The sequence below is a fragment of the Arachis ipaensis genome, chromosome B4 (genome assembly GCF_059453495.1).
Source record: "Arachis ipaensis isolate K30076 ecotype BB chromosome B4, ASM5945349v1, whole genome shotgun sequence".
In the NCBI taxonomy this organism is placed as follows: domain Eukaryota; kingdom Viridiplantae; phylum Streptophyta; class Magnoliopsida; order Fabales; family Fabaceae; genus Arachis; species Arachis ipaensis.
Window position 1 is genome coordinate 122261627 of NC_142439.1, and position 7008 is coordinate 122268634.

The window sequence follows — 7008 nt, forward strand, 5'->3', positions numbered from 1 at the left end:
TTTCATTATGAACCACTGTCATGCCTCCTGGTGCACGAAATTGTGATCTCTAACAATGGCGTTCAACTTGGTATGCGCATTTATAAACTCAGCACTTTCTTCACAACTTCGCACAACTAACCAGCAAGTGCACTGGGTCGTCCAAGTAATAAACGTTACGTGAGTAAGGGTCGATCCCACGGAGATTGTCGGCTTGAAGCAAGCTATGGTCACCTTGTAAATCTCAGTCAGGCATATTCAAATGTATTAAGAGATTATAGTACACTAAAAGATAATTAAAATATAAAATAGGATAGTGATACTTATGCAATTCATTGGTGAGAATTTCAGATAAGCGTATAGAGATGCTTTCGTCCCTTTGAACCTCTGCTTTCCTGCTGTCTTCATCCAATCATTCCTACTCCTTTCCATGGCAAGCTTTGTGTAGGGCATCACCGTTGTCAATGGCTACATCCCATCCTCTTTGTGAAAATGGTCCGCTGCGCTGTCACTGCATGGCTAATCATCTGGAGGTTCTCGATCATACTGGAATAGGATTCACCATCCTTTTGCGTCTGTCACTACGCCCAGCACTCGCGAGTTTGAAGCTCGTCACAACCATCCCTTCCCAGATCCTACTCGGAATATCACAGACAAGGTTTAGACTTTTCGGATCTCAAGAATGGCCATCCATGGGTTCTAACTTATACCACGAAGATTCTAATATCTCGGACTTGGTCCTCTGTATTAGATATCTAAGAGATACTCATTCTAGCTTGTTGCATGTAGAACGGAAGTGTTTGTCAGGCACGCGTTCATAAGTGAGAATGATGATGAGCGTCACATAATCATCACATTCATCATGTTCTTGGGTGCGAATGGATATCTTAGAAGCGGAATAAGCTTGAATTGAATAGAAAAACAGTAGTACTTTGTATTAATTCCTGAGGAACAGCAGAGCTCCACACCTTAATCTATGGTGTGTAGAAACTCTACCGTTGAAAATACATAAGTGATGAAGGTCCAGGCATGGCCGAATGGACAGCCCCCATAAAGGTCTAAGATAGCATAAAACTGATCAAAGATCGGATGTAAATACAATAGTAAAAAGTCCTACTTATACTAAACTAGTTACTAGGGTTACAGAAATGAGTAAATGATGCAAAAATCCATTTCTGGGGCCCATTTGGTGTGTGCTTGGGCTGAGCATTGAGCTTTACACGTGTAGAGGCTTCTCTTGGAGTTGAACGCTAGTTTGTAACCTGTTTCTGGCGTTTAACTCCACTTTGCAACCTGTTTCTGGCGTTTGACTCCAGAATGCAGCATGGAGCTGGCATTGAATGCCAGTTTACGTCATTTCTCCTTAATCAAAGTATGGATTATTATATATTTCTAGAAAGCCCTGGATGCCTACTTTCCAACGCAATTGAGAGCGTGCCATTTGGAGTTCTGTAGCTCCAGAAAATCCACTTTGAGTGCAGGGAGGTCAGAATCCAATAGCATCTGCAGTCCTTCTTCAACCTCTGAATCTGATTTTTGCTCAAGTCCCTCAATTTCAGCCAGAAAATACCTGAAATCACAGAAAAACACACAAACTCATAGTAAAGTCCAGAAATGTGATTTTTATTTAAAAACTAATAGAAATATACTAAAAACTAACTAAATCATACTGAAAACTATGTAAAAACAATGCCAAAAAGCGTATAAATTATCCGCTCATCACAACACCAAACTTAAATTGTTGCTTGCCCCCAAGCAACTGAAAATCAAATAGGATAAAAAGAAGAGAATATACTATAAATTCCAAACTATCAAGGAAACTTAGCTCCAATAAGATGAGCGGGACTTGTAGCTTTTTGCCTCTTGAATAGTTTTGGCATCTCACTTTATCCATTGAGGTTCAGAATGATTGGCATCTATAGGAACTCAGAGTTCAGATAGTGTTATTGATTCTCCTAGTTCAGTATGTTGATTCTTGAACACAGCTACTTTATGAGTCTTGGCCGTGGCCCTAAGCACTTTGTTTTCCAGTATTATCACCGGATACATAAATGCCACAGACACATAACTGGGTGAACCTTTTCAGATTATGACTCAACTTTGCTAGAGTCCCTAATTAGAGGTGTCCAGGGTTCTTAAGCACACTCTGTTTTTGCTTTGGATCTTGACTTTAACCGCTCAGTCTCAAGTTTTCACTTGACACCTTCACGCCACAAGCACATGGTTAGGGACAGCTTGGTTTAGCCGCTTAGGCTAGGATTTTATTCCTTTAGGCCCTCCTATCCACTGATGCTCAAAGCCTTGGATCCTTTTTATTTACCCTTGCCTTTTGGTTTAAAGAGCTTTTGACTTTTTCTGCTTGCTTTTTCTTTTTCTTTTTCTCTCTTTTTTTTCGCATTTTTTTCTGCAAGCTTTTGTATTCACTGCTTTTTCTTGCTTCAAGAATCATTTTTATGATTTTTCAGATTATCAGATAATATTTCTGCTTTTCATCATTCTTTCAAGAGCCAACATATTTAACATTCATAAACAACAACTTCAAAAGACATATTTCTCCTTTTCATCATTCATTCAGAAAATAAAAAGTATTGTCACCACATCAAAATAATTAAACTAGTTTCAAGGATGAATTTGAAACCATGTACTTCTTGTTCTTTTGTAATTAAAACATTTTTCATTCAAGAGAGGTGATGGATTCATATTCGTAACTTTAAGGCATAGACACTTAGACACTAATGATCATGTAATAAGACACAAATATAAATAAACATAAAGCTCAAAAATCGAAAAACAGAAAGTAAATAAACAAGGAGATTAAGGAATGAGTCCACCTTAGTGAGGGTGGCGTCTTCCTCTTCTTGAAGAACCAATGGTGCTCTTGAGCTCCTCTATGTCTCTTCCTTGCCTTTCTTGCTCTTCCCTCATAGCTCCTTGATCTTCTCTAATTTCATGGAGGATGATGGAGTGCTATTGGTGCTCCACCCTTAATTGTCCCATGTTGAAACTTAATTCTCCTAGGGAAGTGTTGATTTGCTCCTAATAATTCTGTGGAGGAAAGTGCATCCCCGGGCATCTCAGGGATTTCATGGTGAGGAATTTTCTCATGCTCATGTTGAGGTCCATGATCTCTTGTTTGCTCCATCCTTTTCTTAGTGATGGGCTTATCCTCTTCAATGAGGATGTCTTCCTCTATGTCAATTCCAGCCAAATTGCAGAGGTGACAAATGAGGTGAGGAAAGGCTAACCTTGCCCAAGTGGAGGACTTGTCAGCCACCTTGTAAAGTTCTTTAGGTATAATCTCATGAACTTCCACCTCTTCTCCAATCATGATACTATGGATCATGATGGCCCGGTCTATAGTAACTTCAGACCGGTTACTAGTAGGAATGATTGAGCGTTGAATGAACTCTAGCCATCCCCTAGCCACTGGTTTGAGGTCATGCCTTCTTAGTTGAACCGGCTTGCCTCTTGAGTCAATTTTCCATTGAGCTCCTTCCTCACATATGTCTATGAGGACTTGGTCCAACCTTTGATCAAAGTTGACCCTTCTTGTATAGGGGCGTGCGTTTTCTTCCATATTTGGCAAGTTGAACGCCAGCCTTACATTTTCTGGACTGAAATCTAAGTATTTCCCCCGAACCATGTAAGCCAATGCTTTGGATTCGGGTTCACACTTTGATCATGGTTCCTAGTGATCCATGCGTTTGCATAGAACTCTTGAACCATTAGGATCCCAACTTGTTGAATGGGGTTGGTGAGAACTTCCCAACCTCTTCTTTGGATCTCAAGTCGGATCTCCGGATACTCATTCTTCTTGAGCTTGAAAGGAACCTCAGGGATAACTTTCTTCTTGGCCACAACTTCATAGAAGTGGTCTTGATGGACCTTTGAGATGAATCTCTCCATCTTCCATGGCTTAGAGGTGGAAGCAATTGCCTTCCCTTTCCTCTTTCTAGAGGTTTCTCTGGCCTTAGGTGCCATAAATGGTTATGGAAAAACAAAAAGCTATGCTTTTACCACACCAAACTTAAAATGTTTGCTCGTCCCCGAGCAAAAGAAGAAAGAAAGAAGTAGAAGAAGAAGAGAAATGGAGGAGAGGGAGAGAGAGTAGGTTTCAGCCAACTGGAAGAAGAGAGGGTTGTGTTGTGTGAAATAGAAGAAGGAATGAGGGGTTTATATAGAAGTCGGGAGGGGTTTAGGGTTCGGCCATTTAGGGTTGGGTTTGGGAGGGAAAATATTTTGAATTTGAAGGTAGGTGGGGTTTATGGGGAAAAGAAGATGGATGTGAGTGGTGAGGGAGTGATGGGGAAGAGTGATTGAAGTGATTAGTGAAGGGCATTTGGGGAAGAGAGTTATGAAAAGGTGTGAAGAGGAGAGAATAGGGTTAGGTGGGGATCCTGTGGGGTCTACAGATCCAATGGAGCCAAGGACTTAACATTCTTGGTCCAATTAGGTGTGTAAAACGCCCTCTGTAGGCAATCCTGGCATTTAACACCAGACTACAGCATGTTTCTGGCGTTAAACGCCACTTCCATGCTTGTTTTGGGCGTTCAATGCCAGTCTATAGCATGTTTCTGGCGTTGAACGCCAGTGTGGTGCATATTTCTGGCGTTAAACGCCAGTATGATGCTTGTTTCTGGCGTTTAATGCCAGCTTTCCTCTGGGTGCAATCCTGGCGTTTAAACGCCAGACTGCTGCTTGTTTCTGGCGTTAAACGCCAGCTAGATGCTCCTTACTGGCGTTTAACGCCAGTATGCTCCTCTTCCAGGGTGTGCTGTTTTTAATGCTGTTTTTCATTTTGTTTTTGATTTTTCAGTAGTTTTTGTGACTCCACATGATCATCAACCTAATAAAACACGAAATAACAAAGAGAAAATAAAATAACATTAGGTTGCCTCCCAACAAGCGCTTCTTTAATGTCAATAGATTGATAGTGAGCTCTCATGGAGCCTCACAGATGTTCAGAGCATTGTTGAGACTTTCCAACACCAAACTTAGAGTTTGGATATGGGAGTTCAACACCAAACTTAGAGTTTGGTTGTGGCCTCCCAACACCAAACTTAGAGTTTGACTGTGGGGGCTTTGGTTGACTCTGTAGTGAGGGAAGCTTTTCATGCTTCCTCTCCATGGCTACAGAAGGAAAACCTTGAGTCTTGAACACAAGGTAGTCCTTATTCAGTTGAAGGACCAACTCTTCTCTGTCCACATCAATCACAGCTCTTGCTGTGGCTAGGAAGGGTCTTCCAAGGATGATGGATTCATCCTCATCCTTCCCAGTGTCTAGGATTATGAAATCAGCAAGGATGTAAAGGCCTTCAACCTTTACTAGCACGTCCTCTACCTGTCCATAAGCCTGTTTCATGGATTTGTCTGCCATATCTAATGAGAAATTGGCAGCCTGTACCTCAAAGATTCCTAGTTTCTCCATTACAAAGAGTGGCATGAGGTTTATCCCTGACCCAAGGTCACATAGAGCCTTCTCAAAGGTCATGGTGCCTATGGTACAAGGTATTAGGAACTTTCCAGGATCCTGTTTCTTCTGAGGTAATCTCAGTTGATTCAGTGCATTCAGTTCATTGGTGAACAAGGGAGGTTCATCTCCCCAAGTCTCATTACCAAATAAATTGGCATTCAGCTTCATGATCGCACCAAGGTACTTGGCAACTTGCTCTTCAGTAACATCCTCATTCTCTTCAGAAGAAGAATACTCATCAGAGCTCATGAAGGGCAGAAGGAGGTTCAATGGAATCTCTATGGTCTCTAGATGAGCCTCAGATTCCTTTGGTTCCTCAAAGGGAAACTCCTTATTGATCACTGGACGTCCCAGGAGGTCTTCCTCACTGGGATTCACGTCCTCTCCCTCCCTTGTAGGTTCGGCCATGATGGTCAACTCAATGGCCTTGCACTCTCTTTTTGGATTCTCTTCTGTATTGCTTGGGAGAGTACTAGGAGGGGTTTCAGTGACTCTTTTACTCAGCTGGCCCACTTGTGCCTCCAAATTTCTAATGGAGGACCTTGTTTCATTCATGAAACTTAGAGTGGCCTTAGATAGATCAGAGACTATATTTGCTAAGCTAGATGGATCCTGCTCAGAACTCTCTGTCTTTTGCTGAGTGGATGATGGAAAAGGCTTGCTATTGCTAAACCTGTTTCTTCCACCATTATTAAAGCCTTGTTGAGGCTTTTGTTGATCCTTCCATGAGAAATTTGGATGATTTCTCCATGAGGGATTATAGGTGTTTCCATAGGGTTCCCCCATGCAATTCACCTCTGCTATTGCAGCGTTCTCAGAATCATAAGCTTCTTCTTCAGAAGATGCCTCTATAGTACTGTTGGATGATTCCTTCAATCCATTCAGACTCTGAGAGATCATATTGACTTGCTGAGTCAATATTTTATTCTGAGCCAATATGGAATTCAGAGTATCAATTTCAAGAACTCCCTTCCTCATAGGCGTCCCATTATTCACAGGATTCCTGTCAGAAGTGTACATGAACTGGTTATTTGCAACCATGTCAATGAGTTCTTGAGCTTCTGCAGGCGTTTTCTTTAGGTGAATGGATCCACCTGTAGAATGGTCCAGTGACATCTTTGATAGCTCAGACAGACCATCATAGAATATATCCAGGATGGTCCATTCTGAAAGCATGTCAGAAGGACACTTTTTTGTCAGTTCCTTATATCTCTCCCAAGCTTCATAGAGGGATTCACCTTCCTTCTGTCTGAAGGTTTGGACATCCACTCTAAGCTTACTAAGCTTTTGAGGAGGAAAGAACTTGGCTAAGAAAGCCTTGACCAGCTTATCCCAAGAGTTCAGGCTAGCTTTAGGTTGAGAGTCCAACCATACTCTAACTCTGTCTCTTACAGCAAATGGGAAAAGCATAAGCCTGTAGACCTCGGGATCAACCCCATTGGTCTTAATAGTATCACAGATCTGCAAGAATTCAGTTAAGAACTGAAAAGGATCTTTTGATGGAAGTCCATGGAACTTGCAGTTCTGTTGCATCAGAGAAACTAATTGAGGTTTAA

At 41.6% G+C, this 7008-nt stretch overlaps 1 non-coding gene across 1 annotated transcript; it reads left to right on the plus strand.

The window, feature by feature from the left end:
* Window positions 1–6622: 6622 nt before the first annotated feature.
* LOC148569035 (small nucleolar RNA R71) lies at window positions 6623–6730 on the plus strand. Its single transcript, XR_015883007.1, has one exon. It is a non-coding gene; the product is annotated as a small nucleolar RNA R71 (small nucleolar RNA).
* The last annotated feature ends 278 nt before the right edge of the window (window positions 6731–7008 follow it).